Below are 13708 nucleotides of genomic sequence, written 5' to 3'. Positions count from 1 at the left end.
GCCAGGCAGGCACACATAGGGGTTAAGAGAAGGCAGCCAGTGTGACATTGTTTGTGGGCGGAGAGCGCACGTTCTCTGCTCTCCCCCTGGCTGGCTGCAGTGCTGCTGAACTTATCAGGCAGATTCCAGAGGAGCTCCTACCAGTGCCTGAGTGAGTGCTATGGTATCCAGCAGTGGTTGCAGATGGACTTGTGGCTCAGTCTGCTGCTGCTGTCTCCGCTGCCTAAAAATGTGGGTGATGTCTGGAGGAGCAGCTGGTGGGGTGCAGCCTGCAACCTGCAGCTGCTCAGCTCACCCAGAACCCCAGAATACATGCATGCCACACTGAACCTGCACCAGTGAGGTAGGAAGAAGCTTAACCCCTTCCCATCTGTATGAAGGTTATTGCTGAACCTTAAAGATAACAATCCGGCCCGCATAAATGGGGTTAACCAGATGCCAGGAGGAAGGGGAGCTGCTGCCATGCATAAAACTGAGCTGTGGGCTGTACGTTGGGGCCCCGTGGCCCCAGGCTGGTGACTGGAGGGACTCTGCCCAGTGCTGGCATGTGGGTGATTTCTGCTCCGGAGTCTCAGCTTCTCTCCTCCAGGTCACACTGTGCAGTCACAGCAACATTGGTTGTGTCTGTCCAGGTCCCAGCAGCTGCCACTGCTCCCACCAAGGACATGGCATCACTTAACCCTTCCCCTGCAACCACCGGCAACAAATCCACATTATTCCTTGATTAAATCAGGTTCCAACCCAATAGAGGAGCAGACATTTCCTGCTGCCATTAGGGTCCGGGATGGGGTGACCTGTGACATTGGCTGCCCTGCTACTCTGTAGTGGGGGGTGACAAGTGTAACATGGGGTAACGATGAAGGAGAAATGCACAGGATAATAGTGAGAGCGACAAAGGGCAGTGTATGGTATGGAGCAGTCAGGGGGTGGGCTGCAGGATCCCCCATACTGTACATGACTGCTCGGGACAGGGAGGCGTTTAATGAGCTTCTAATGACGGGGCACTAATTGGGTCATTAGGGTTTGTGGAAAGGATTGAGCATCAGGTCCCTCATTAATGCCCGAGCCGCTTGTTACTTTGTAGCACAGATCTGTTAGGGCCGCAAAACCAAACAACGTTGTTTATGTAGAAAAGTCTTTGTTTCATAGAAAAACTCAAAACAGAAAAGATTTTCTGATACAACAACGCCCTGCTCACGACACTGCACAGCACCTCTCCTGTATATATACACTGCACAGCACCTCTCCCCCTGTATATATACACTGCACAGTACCACTCCTCCTGTATATGTACACTGCACAGCAACTTTCCTCCTGTATATGTACACTGCACAGCACCTTTCCTCCTGTATATGTACACTGCACAGCACCTTTCCTCCTGTATATGTACACTGCACAGCACCTTTCCTCCTGTATATATACACTGCACAGCACCTTTCCTCCTGTATATATACACTGCACAGCACCTTTCCTCCTGTATATATACACTGCACAGCACCTTTCCTCCTGTATATATACACTGCACAGCACCTTTCCTCCTGTATATATACACTGCACAGCACCTCTCCCCCTGTATATATACACTGCACAGTACCGCTCCTCCTGTGTATATATACACTGCACAGTACCTCTCCTCCTGTGAATATATACACTGCACAGTACCGCTCCTCCTGTATATATACACTGCACCTTTCCTCCTGTCCTATATATACACTGCCCAGCACCTTTCCTCCTGTATGTATACACTGCACAGCACCTCTCCTGTATATATACACTGCACAGCACCTTTCCTCCTGTATATATACACTGCACAGTACCACTCCTCCTGTCCTGTATATATACACTGCAGAATTTACAATAGCTGTCACTCATGTAAGAAGTGAAATCTGGCATTGTACTATACATTTCTCTGCCGTATCTGTGCATCATAAATCGGGGTATGTGTTAAAGGGGGGGGCCCACTGAGACTCTTTCGCCCGGGACCCTCGAAAACCTGGAGCCGGCCCTGACTCAGATGTCCAACCACTGGATATAATGTCATGTCATATACCACCATAATCTATCACAAACACTAGTAATAACCCCATCACCAACCTAGATCACCAAGGCATTACTATTACCTCTGCCACTATCTTACTCTGTGTAATGAAATAGGTAGCCTGGCTGTATGTAATAGGTAACAACAGAGTTAGATTCTTACAGTAAAGATTGAAACCCCGTGCAATTATCTAGAGCGGCCAAGAACGTTTCTCCTAGTCCTGGATGAGCTGGACCATGGATTATAGCAGCGTGTGGAGCTTCTAGGTAGTGTCACTTTTATCGCCCAGGCCTGGTCTGTGCATTCATAGATCTGCAAATGGCCACCTCCCCATCCAGACAGGGGCATTGTAGGGAAGGGAATAAAACAACAACTATTGAATGTTCATGGTCCTTCTCCCTTTGACCTGTCCAGCTCATTATCGTAAGAAACTTACGACAGCGCTAGAAATCTGACCCAAAAACTATATTATAAAGTCTGATAATATACAGTCATTTCTCATTTCGATTTAAAGGGAACCTGTCATATCAAAAAACACTATTAACCTGCAGATATGGGGTTAATAGCATTCTAATGCTGGATGGATGCTGCACTGAGAGCTCGGTTATTGGGAGGAAAATAACTTCATTTCTCCTGGCAGCCTCTAGCTTTCAGTCATTGAGATGCGGCCGGTGCGGGTTCACTCATTGCTCAGTACATAGTGTGTGGAGGCTGTAACCACACCCTGGCACTGACTGACAGCTCTGTAATGATGCACTGCTGAGGGAGCTGTCAGTCAGTGCCAGTCTGTGGTTACAGCAGCCACACACTACAATTGTGATCGAAAGTTTACATACCCCTGCAGAATTTGTGCTTTCTTGGCCTTTTTTTCAAAGAATATGAATGAAAACACCAAAACTTTCTCTCCACTCATGGTTAGTGGTTGGGTGAAGCCATTTATTGTCACACTACTGTGTTTTCTCTTTCTAAATCATAACGACAACCCAAAACATCCAAATGACCCTGATCAAAAGTTCACATCCCCCATTTCTTAATACCGTGTATTGCCCCCTCTAACGTCAGTGACAGCTTGAAGTCTTTTGTGGTAGTTGTGGATGAGGTTCTTTATTTTCTCAGATGGTAAAGCTGCCCACTCCTCTTGGCATAAAGCCTCCAGTTCCTGTAAATTCCTGGGCTGTCTAGCATGAACTCCGCGCTTGAGATCTCTCCAGAGCGGCTCAATGATGTTGAGGTCAGGAGACTGAGATGGCCACTCCAGAACCTTCACTTTGTTCTGTTGTAGCCAATGACAGGTCGACTTGGTCTTGTGTTTGGATCGTTGTCATGTTGTAGCTTCCAGGTACGTCCCATGCACAACTTCCATTCTGATTATTGCAAATTTGCCTCCAGTATTTGCTGATAACGTGCGGCATTCATCTTTCCTTCAACGTTCGCCAAGTTTCCTGTGCCTTTGTAGCTCGCACATCCCCAAAACATCAGCGATCCTCCTCTGTGCTTTATAGTAGGAATGGTGTCCCTTTCATCATAGGCCTTGTTGACCTCTCTCCAAATATATATTTTATGGTTGTGGCCAAAAAGTTCAATTTTGGTCTCATCACTCCAAATTACCTTGTTCCAGAAGTTTGGAGGCTTGTCTCTGTGCTGTTTTGGGTATTGTAGGTGAGATACTTAGAGGCATTTGCGCAGTAATGACTTTCTTCTGGCGACTCGACCATGCAGCCCATTTTTCTTCAAGTGCCTCCTTATTGTGCATCTTGAAACAACCACACCGCTAGTTTTCAGAGAGTCCTGTATTTCAGCTGATGTTATTTGTGGGGTTTTTTCTGCATCCCGAACAATTTTCCTGGCAGTTGTGGACGACATTTTTGTTGGTCTACCTGAGCGTGTTTTTTTTTTACAGAGCCCCTGATTTTCCATTTGTTAATCACAGTGTGAACGCTGGTGACTGGCATTATCAATTCCTTGGATATCTTTTTGTATCCTTTTCCTGTTTATACAGTTCAACTACTTTTTCCTGTAGATCCGTTGACAATTGTTTTGCTTTCCTCATAATCACAATCCATAAATGTCAGTGGCTGGATGAAAGATGCAGGAGTCTGTCTGGACCCCAGAAACTCACTCAGCTTTTATGCACACACTGATTACAAGCAAACAGGTCACAGGTGAGGATGTTCCCTTTAGTAGCCATTCACACCCATCTGTGTCAACTTCTGTGCATGTTATCAGGCCAAAATCACCAGGGGATGTGAACTTTTGATCAGGGTCATTTGGATGTTTTGGGTCATTATGATTAAGAAAGAGAAAACACAGTAGAGACAATAAATGGCTTCACCCAACCACTAACCATGAGTGGAGGAAAGTTTTGGTTTTATCATTCATATTCTCTGAAAAAAAAGCCTAGAAAGCAAAAATTCTACTGGGGTATGTAAACTTTTGAGCACAACTGTATTTACTGAGCGATGACTGAACCTGTACCGCTGCAGTTAAAGTTCATTTTGTTCTGGCAGCCGCGCTCTCAGTGCAGCTTTAGAATGCTATTGAGATTAACCCCATATCTGCAGGTTGACAGCGTTTTTTGACATGACAGGTTCTCATTCATGGTGTCCATCAATCTTAGACAGCTATACACATGAACACTTGGCTCTTGACCCTGCTGGCTCCTTCAGACTTCTTCATTCCTTCCAGTGTCCTGTTGTTTTCCTGACTCCTCTTTCCCCTCCAGACTTCGTTGTTCTCACAAGCCTCCACCCCGCCTCATACTCACTGTTGTGTCCACAGTATGTGAGAGAGATGGAGGGGACAGGTAAAGGATTATTATATGGTATTATTCTCCCCGAGAGACAGGGGCCCCCAAGACTCCTCATTAGAAGATGCATTGGCTTATTAACGTTTCCTTACAGGGGCCTCCAGTGACCGATGTCTTATTAATTCCATATTTATATGTATTGTGTAATCTGAGGGGTTAATTCCTGTGATTTGTGTCCTAGGTAAGCCAGTCTAAGGCTGAGATACATGGGATTTGTGTGATCACCTCTGTCTGCTCTGTATAAAGGTTTATCATGTCCTCAACAATCTAATATGGGGCCCTGCATCTGTCCAAGGGCCAAAGAGGTGCGGGGTGCTTGGGGAAGGATATATGCTGGAGTCCGCAGATGAGATAATAATAATAATAATAATAAGATGACCTCTATGTCTCCATTTCCTGTATTACCTACTAATGGTGATCCTGGTGCTCACTCCTACTCATTGGTACTATGTCCCTCACACTCATGCACCAGTCTTCCTGCAGATTCTGGCAGACCTCTTCACACCCAGGGATCAGGTTACAGACGCCCTCTGGTATGGCCGCTGTTACGTGTTACGGAACCACTCAGCAATCAGAATATGTTGTGCAGTTATATGTATGCATAATAGGTTCCATGTGATATGCATCAGCCAACAGGCTGCGCCCATGAGCAGAGGGGACAAGATATCCCCCTTCTGTCCTCCCCCACCTTTGTAATTCCCACAGTAAATATCGGCAGGCTCCGATGTAATGCTAATGTAATGTATGTCTGGCCTGCCGCTTTTCTATTGGCCTGCCCTCTGTATCTGTGTGATATAGTCTGTGTCCTGTGAATAAAGTATTGTCAGACTGGAAATACGTGGAGAAGCAGTGATCTTTTATATGCTCCCAGGTAACCAAGCAATTCCAGCCAGCGTCCTTCATTCAGACTCCAGCCAAAGCGGAGTGGACCTCCTGAAACACGGGGTGGTACTGAAAGAGGTACCCCAGCTTGGTAGACCCCGTTACAGCCGCACCTCACAGCTCAGTTGAGGGTATCGTCGCCTTATTTTTATCATGGCGGTCATGAAGGAACCGGTGTGCCACTTGAGTGACCAGTGCAGCTTCTTGCGTGCTTCACTGAGATCTTTCTATATAGCAGGGATTGTGCACCTTGATCACGCGCTCCTCACCCCCACTTACTAGCTACCTATGACGCAGGTGGTTCCCTTTTTGCTTTACTGCTTCGTCTGTCAGATCCCACACTAGGGGAAGCAGTGATACACGCCCACGATCGGTGTCAGCGCCAATCGCGGACATTTAAACCCTGTGATGCTCTTGCCAAAAGCGACAGCGGCATCGATCGGCTCACAGAGGGAGGGCGCTACCTCTCTTCATGTCATGCCGATAGTCTCCATTGTGACCCATCATGGCGGCAGAGTCACCCATGTACCACGGTGGCCTGTAAGATCCTGCCTTGAGCAGAACCTGACGCCTCTGTCCTGTGTGTGATTTCCAGATCTATTATAGCCTGGGACAAGGTAACAAAGTAAAAAAAAAGTATTATAAAAATGTGAAAAAATAAAAGTGAAAGTATGAAAATAAATGGAAAAGTGTATTCCAAATAAAAACACTTTTTCTGTAAAAACAAAAGTAATGTAAAAAAAGACACATGTTGGATATTGTCGCATCTGGAACTAATAAATATAAAAACCTATCATTATTTAACCCGTTTGGTGACATCGTAAAAAAAAATGAAGAAAAAAAACAAAGCAAAAATAAATCTTTTTCATCATACTGACACACACGACATGAAAAGTAATCGATAGATCACACACAACAACAATAGAAACGCCATCTTGTCTCGAAAAAAAAGTCGATAGCAAAAAAATAAAAAAGTTACAGCTATCAGAGTACAATGATGGAAAAACAAATTATTGTTCGCAAAAAAATGATTTTAGTTCACAAAAGCCTCAAAAACCCCAATATAAGTCTGGTATCCCTGCGATCACAATAACCCGAAGAATAACGTTTCCTGATCACTTTTACCGCACGGTGAATGGTGTGGAAAAAAAATAAAATAAAAAACGTATGAACTTCTGGATTTAGTTCACTCTGCTACCCCAAAAAATAAAAAAATAAAGCAATAACAAAAAAAGTCATGGAGTCCAAAACGATACGAATAAAGACGTCAACTCATCAAATACCTGAAATAACTGTTATTAAAATGCTCCGGAATGAAAAAATATCTGTCCATATCATGACCTAAATAAGTCTCCTATAAAATATGGGCTCCACACTGTCCGCCGTAATGAGCGACACACTGCCATTATCAGCTATAACCGCCACACCATCCGCCCATGTCCCCCAATTCTGCCCTAATGACCCCCATCCTGGGCCCCTTCCAGGTATATGTGATCCCCATCTGGGGAAGCCAGTGAGGTGTACCATGCAGTAGCATCTCTTTATGGTGGGTCCCTATGATGGACAGATGCTTTGGGATTAATCCTGAGAGTGCACACTGAGCGGTGCACACCGCATGCGCATGTACACACAAGTGTCCAAAAGCGCGGTATGCACCAGCCTTAGTCCGGGCTGCTTCCGGAGCAGTTTCAGCTGACTGTGAGAGTGGTGGACCCTCACAAATCTTATATTGACATGACTCGTCAATTGTTAGGTCCTGGACAACCCTTTAAACTCTCACGATTCCTCCTATCGGTGTGTCTTGCCGCAATTAATAACAGTTCTGCCATCCAGTATCGTGATGGACAGCTCTGCCGCCCTATTAGATGTTAAGAGGAGTCGCCCACCAGGGCCATGAGGTACTCGGTGCCGGGTCCAGTATTTAAAGGGGATGTCACGGTGGCTGCGACCCAGTCCGTGACCCTGGTTGCCCAAATAAAAGGAAAGGTATTTAAAGGGGATTTGGAATAAAGTTTGTGCTCATGACACCACCTGTGGTATTCGGTCAGTGGGGACCGACGCTGCTTAAAGGGGTCCTCTGGGGTGATGTTATAGCAGCTAGATGTTATAGTTTCCCATAGGTGAAGTAGGTCCCCAGGGCTTCCCGGTGTTTAGGTGGAAGATGGTGAATGGTGCAGTAAAGAATGGAGGACATGGGTTTGCAGTCTCTTTACCTTGTTTACTGAAGACTTCAGGCAGCCACAGTCCAGGGCACCAGATCACAGGGCAGGCAGAGTCCGGCCGGCTTGGAAGCAAATTCAGAGTCCCCTTTACCAGGTGGAGTTAGAAGCCTTCCTATAGCGAGGTGGTGTTGTAGTCGCTTACTGCCTATGGCTTCTGGCAAGGTCCTCACAGTTCTCTCTGGGACACTAACCCATATGACAGGTGGCTCGAGCCTTTTTACAGGGTCTCTATCATGACCTGGGCTCTATGTGCTACTGTGCCTCCTGGGTATTAGGGCAGACAGGTGATATGTAATCCAACTGTCCTGCTGGTTTCTGCTGTGCCTCCTAGAGTCTGACACAACCTCGGTTTTCCGGCTACCGGAATCTGTGCTCAGCCAGGGAGGTAGCCCAAACGCTACTATTCTCCCCTGGTGTCTCTCTCCTGAGCGCATGCAGCGGCGCACTATGTCCCGGAAGTATTTTGCTGTGTTCCGGGACATAGTGCGCCGGCGCATGCGCACTAATGGTTTTCGGCTTTGCCCGCAATTGGGCAAAGCATACTGCGCGTGCGCAAGGCAAGATTGCTTTGCGCACGCATTAACTAGGGAGGAAAGCGAATCAACGGCAAGTCAATTTCGCGACCAGTGTGCGGCCAGCGGGAAAAAAGGGGTTAATAAAAGACCCGAAAACACCGCCCATATGACCAAACTCTGCCTGAGACAATTTCTAATGAACGACCTATAAGGGGTTGTATCATCTAGTTACAGGGGGCAGTGGTCCCTGAAGATTGACAGTTCAGGCCGGCAGCAGGGTCTCTGAACTGTCAGTCTTCCGGGACCACCAGGGGTAGCTGTCTGTGCTCGCCTGAACTGTGTGCACTCCAATCCTGCGAGCACAGACAGCTTTGCCCGATCAGTACCGGAGGAGCGCAGGGGCACGGGATCCAGCCAGCTTCTGATAGACCTCAGCGGTGGCCGATAACCTAAGCAATCCATTTCCTGAGAAATGTGAGGATTTCCAATAAGTGGAAAATTGTAAGGTTTGTTGCTTCTACAAGGACTTTGCAATTTTACCCCTTCAAGAAGATGAGACAACCCCTTCAATGACAGCAGGTTATAACTTTATAGGAATTGTCTGTATCCCTGTGAGTTTGATATTGTTTTTTTAAGAGAAACAGCGCCTCATCTGGGGATACGTGTTAGGCCACGTTCACACGGTCAGGATTTGGTCAGGATTTTACATCAGTATTTGTAACCAAAACTAGAAGAGGAACAATCAGAGGAAAAGTGTAATAGAAACATCTGCACCACTTCTGTATTTATCACCCACTCCTGGTTTTGGCTACAAATACTGAGGTAAAATACTGACCAAATACTGCTAGTGTGAACCTGGTCTTAGGACTTCTTCACACGTCCGCTTTTTAAGGACCTCAAATACGCACACCCATTGTGTTCAGTAGAGGCGCACATGTCAGCTTTGTCACACGGGCCGTGTATCTGTGTTCATTTGCAGAAGGCCGGAGTCACACTCATGTCCACTTGCGATGAAATCGGACGCATGCAATCAGATAAAAAATCGGATTGAATTCGGACCAATGTTATTCTATCATTGTGTCTTCATCTGCATTTTTTTTTTCCAGCTCGGATCATATCACGATCGGACTGGAAAAAAAGTTGCAGCACGCTGTGATTGTAATCAGAAATCAGATCGCATCCCGCAATAGAAGTCAATGGGTGCGAGAAAAAAATCACACAGCACTCGGATCATGCAAGTGCTGTCCGATCTTTAGAAAAATATTTAGAATTGAGAGTCCTCACCCATTCCCCCGATGTCCTCATCATCTGCAAAAATGGTAACGAAAACAAACAACAATATTCCTCAGCTTTCAGCAGAGATGCTGCTAATCCATTTGTCCTACGACGGGTCCAGCTCTGCTACATCTAGATGGCAGGCTGCATGAATGCATGATGCGACCATACAGCCTGTCATCCAGTAGACACTGAGCACAGAGTGCTCAGTGTCTCTCTGTGAACTCCTATTACTTGAGCGTGAGAAAGTCCTCCTGCTCGGTGCCGTCTGACAGGTCCTGCAAGTTCACGGCCAATCAACTCACTTCACTTGTCTGACGTCAGCGAGAGCGCCATAGCACTCGTCCGTATTCTACAGTAGTGTGACCCCGGCCTTAGTCATTTACACATCATTTTCAAAAGAAGTATTCTTCAAGACACACACACACATATATATATATATATATATTCATCTTCCGCATACAGTAAAATCACACTGACAGGTTAGAATAGAATAGATAGAATAGATATATACACATAGAGTACATAGATATATACATGTCAGTGACACACACATATATATATATATATGTATATATATTACATAGATAGATGAAAAGCCGGCAATTCAGCAGCCATGTAGTGTAAAATCACAGCAGGAGCTGACAGGATAGAAGAGATGGGTTATACACATAGAATAGGTAGATACACAGCTGGCAGTGACAAACACAATTAGTACAGTGTGTGTGCAGCTCTCTGTACATGTATTTAACTAATAAAAGATTATTTTTTGAACTTCGGATGGGCCTGGACATGTGCTGGTGTGAGCAGAGGACCTTCCGTGCCCTGCAGGACTTTAATCCATGACGGCGTAGTGTGTTACTAAAGATAATGTTTGAGACTGTGGTCCCAGATCTCTTCAGGTCATTGACCAAGTCCTCCCGTGTACTTGTGGGCTGATTCCAGACCTTTCTCAGAATCATTCTTACCCCATGAGGCGAGATCTTGCATGGAGCCCCAGACAGAGGAAGATTGACCCTCATCGTGTGTTTCTTCCATTTTCTAATATTTGTGTCAACAGTTGTTGCCTTCTGCCTAAGTTGCTTTCCTATTGTCCTGTAGCCCATCCCAGCCTTGTGCAGGTCTACCATTTTGTCCCTGGTGTCCTTAGACAGCTCTTTGGTCTTGGCCATGGTGGAGACGTTGGAGTGTCATGGACAGTTGTCTTTTATACAGGTAACAGGTAATGAGGTCAAACAGGAGCAATTAATCCAGGTAATGAGTGCAGAGTAGGAGGCTTCTTACAGGAGAACTAACAGGTCTGTGAGGGAAGAATTCCTGCTGGTTGGTCGGTGATCAAATATTTATTTCATGCAATAAAATGCAAATTATTTATGTAATAATCCTACAATATGATTGTCTGGTTTTATTTTTAGATTCTGCCTCTCACAGGTGAATTCTACCATGATAAAAAATACGGATATCTCCATTCTTTGCAGGTGGGAAAAATTGTCAGTGTATCAAACGTTCCCCCCTGTAGGTCCACCACACATTGACATAGAACATCCACACATGCTTACACATTGCACATTATGGGGCCAATTCATTAATATTGGAAAGAGGAGATGCAGCGGCGCTCCATGTGTGAAGTGGGTGGCCAGTAAGTCAGAAGCGGAGACTCGTGGTGACCGCTCGTCTGGTCTGATGGAGCAAATGGCAAAAACAACACGGCATGAAGCTCGGAAGGTAAAGGGGACGTGGCAGCTGGATGAGAACGGCAACGAGAAAGTACCATGCCATCGGGCACCACCGAGTCCTGAAAACGAGGTGACCAGGTACCGCGTTATTGGGCGCCGCCAAGTCCTGAAAACGAGGTGACCAGGTACCGCGTTATTGGGCACCGCCGTGTCCGGAAAACGAGGTGACCAGGTAACGCGTTATTGGGCGCCGCCGTGTCCGGAAAACGAGGTGACCAGGTAACGCGTTATTGGGCGCCGCCGTGTCCGGAAAACGAGGTGACCAGGTAACGCGTTATTGGGCGCCGCCGAGTCCTGAAAACGAGGTGACCAGGTACCGCGTTATTGGGCGCCGCCGAGTCCTGAAAACGAGGTGACCAGGTACCGCGTTATTGGGCGCCGCCGAGTCCTGAAAACGAGGTGACCAGGTACCGCGTTATTGGGCGCCGCCGAGTCCTGAAAACGAGGTGACCAGGTACCGCGTTATTGGGCGCCGCCGTGTCCGGAAAACGAGGTGACCAGGTAACGCGTTATTGGGCGCCGCCGTGTCCGGAAAACGAGGTGACCAGGTACCGCGTTATTCGACGCCGCCGAGTCTGGAAAACGAGGTGACCAGGTACCGCGTTACTGGGCGCCGCCGAGTCCGGAAAACGAGGTGACCAGGAGATGAAGAAGGGGAGGCCTGACTGACAATGCGTTCCGGACTTGTTTCACTTCCTAAAGAGGAAAACATACACTAGCATTTTACAATGGACAGGAGTGACGCGATGCTCCAACTCCAACCCCCAATTAGCCGACGTCATTAGTCGCATGAAACAAATAAATAGAAATTTACAGATAAATCATATAGAATGTACAAGGGATCGACCCAAAAAAGCATAACCAAAAATATGAAGCAAAAAAAAAGTTTGGACAAACGGTGGTGCCATACAGCGCTCCTAATGTCAGAGCTGCGCTTGTTCATCCTCTTCCTGACGGTCTGGATGATCTGCGGACATATTGGACGTTACAAGCACATAACTGCAGGTCCACCAGGACGATGCAGAGATTACATTGTGAACCCTTTTGTGCAGCAGACCATGGAGGACAATTGGGTCAGTAAATTGCAAAGTTTTTTTTTTTTTGGTCAACTTTAACCCTTTCCTGATGCGGCTAATTTCTGTGTCTGAACTTTTGTTTTTTCTCTCCTTCTAACTACAGCCATAACTTTTCTATTTTTGTATCTACACTGTGTGCAGAATTATTCGGCAAGTTGTATTTTGATCCCATGATGCTTTATATACATGTTGTCCTACTCCAAGCTGTTCAGGCTGAGAGCCAACGACCACTTCAGTAAATCAGGTGATTGCATCTCTGTAATGAGGAGGTGTTGTCTAATGACATCAGAACCTTATATAAAGTGTGCTTAATTATTAGGCAACTTCCTTTCCTTTGGCAAAATAGGTCAGAAGAGAGATTGGACGGGTTCTGAAAAGTCCACAATTGTGAGATGTCTTGCAGAGGGATGCAGCAGTCATGAAATTGCCAAACTTTTGAAGCTTGATCACCGAACAATCAAGTGTTTCAAGGCAAATAGACAATGGGGTCGCAAGAAGCGTGTTGGGCAAAAAAGGCGCAAAATAACTGCCCATGAATTGAGGAAAATCAAGCGTGAAGCTGCCAAGATGCCATTTGCCACCAGTTTTGCCATATTTCAGAGCTGCAACGTTACTGGAGTAACAAAAAGCACAAGGTGTGCGATACTCAGGGACATGGCCAAGGTAAGGAAGGCTGAAAAACGACCACCTGTGAACAAGAAACAGAAGATAAAACGTCAAGACTGGGCCAAGAAATATCTGAAGACTGACTTCTCACAGGTTTTATGGACTGATGAAATGAGAGTGACTCTTGATGGGCCGGATGGATGGGCCGGAGGCCGGATCAGTAAAGGGCAGAGAGCTCCACTCCGACTCAGACGCCAGCAAGATGGAGGTGGGGACTGGTATGGGCTGGGATCATCAAAGATGAACTTGTGGGACCTTCTCGGGTTGAGGATGGAGTGAAGCTCAACTCCCAGACCTACCGCCAGTTTCTGGAAGACTTCTTCAAGCAGTGGTCCAGGAAGAAGTTGGTATCGTTCAAGAAAAACATGATTTTCATGCAGGACAATGTTCCATCAGATGTCTCCAACTACTCCACAGCGTGGCAGGCCAGTAAAGGTCTCAGAGAAGAAGGAATAATGACATGGCCCTCTTGTTCCCCTGATTTGGACCCCA

Source organism: Ranitomeya imitator, chromosome 3 (assembly GCF_032444005.1).
Source record: "Ranitomeya imitator isolate aRanImi1 chromosome 3, aRanImi1.pri, whole genome shotgun sequence".
NCBI classification, from domain to species: Eukaryota; Metazoa; Chordata; class Amphibia; order Anura; family Dendrobatidae; genus Ranitomeya; species Ranitomeya imitator.
Note: the sequence above shows the minus strand (reverse complement) of the source record.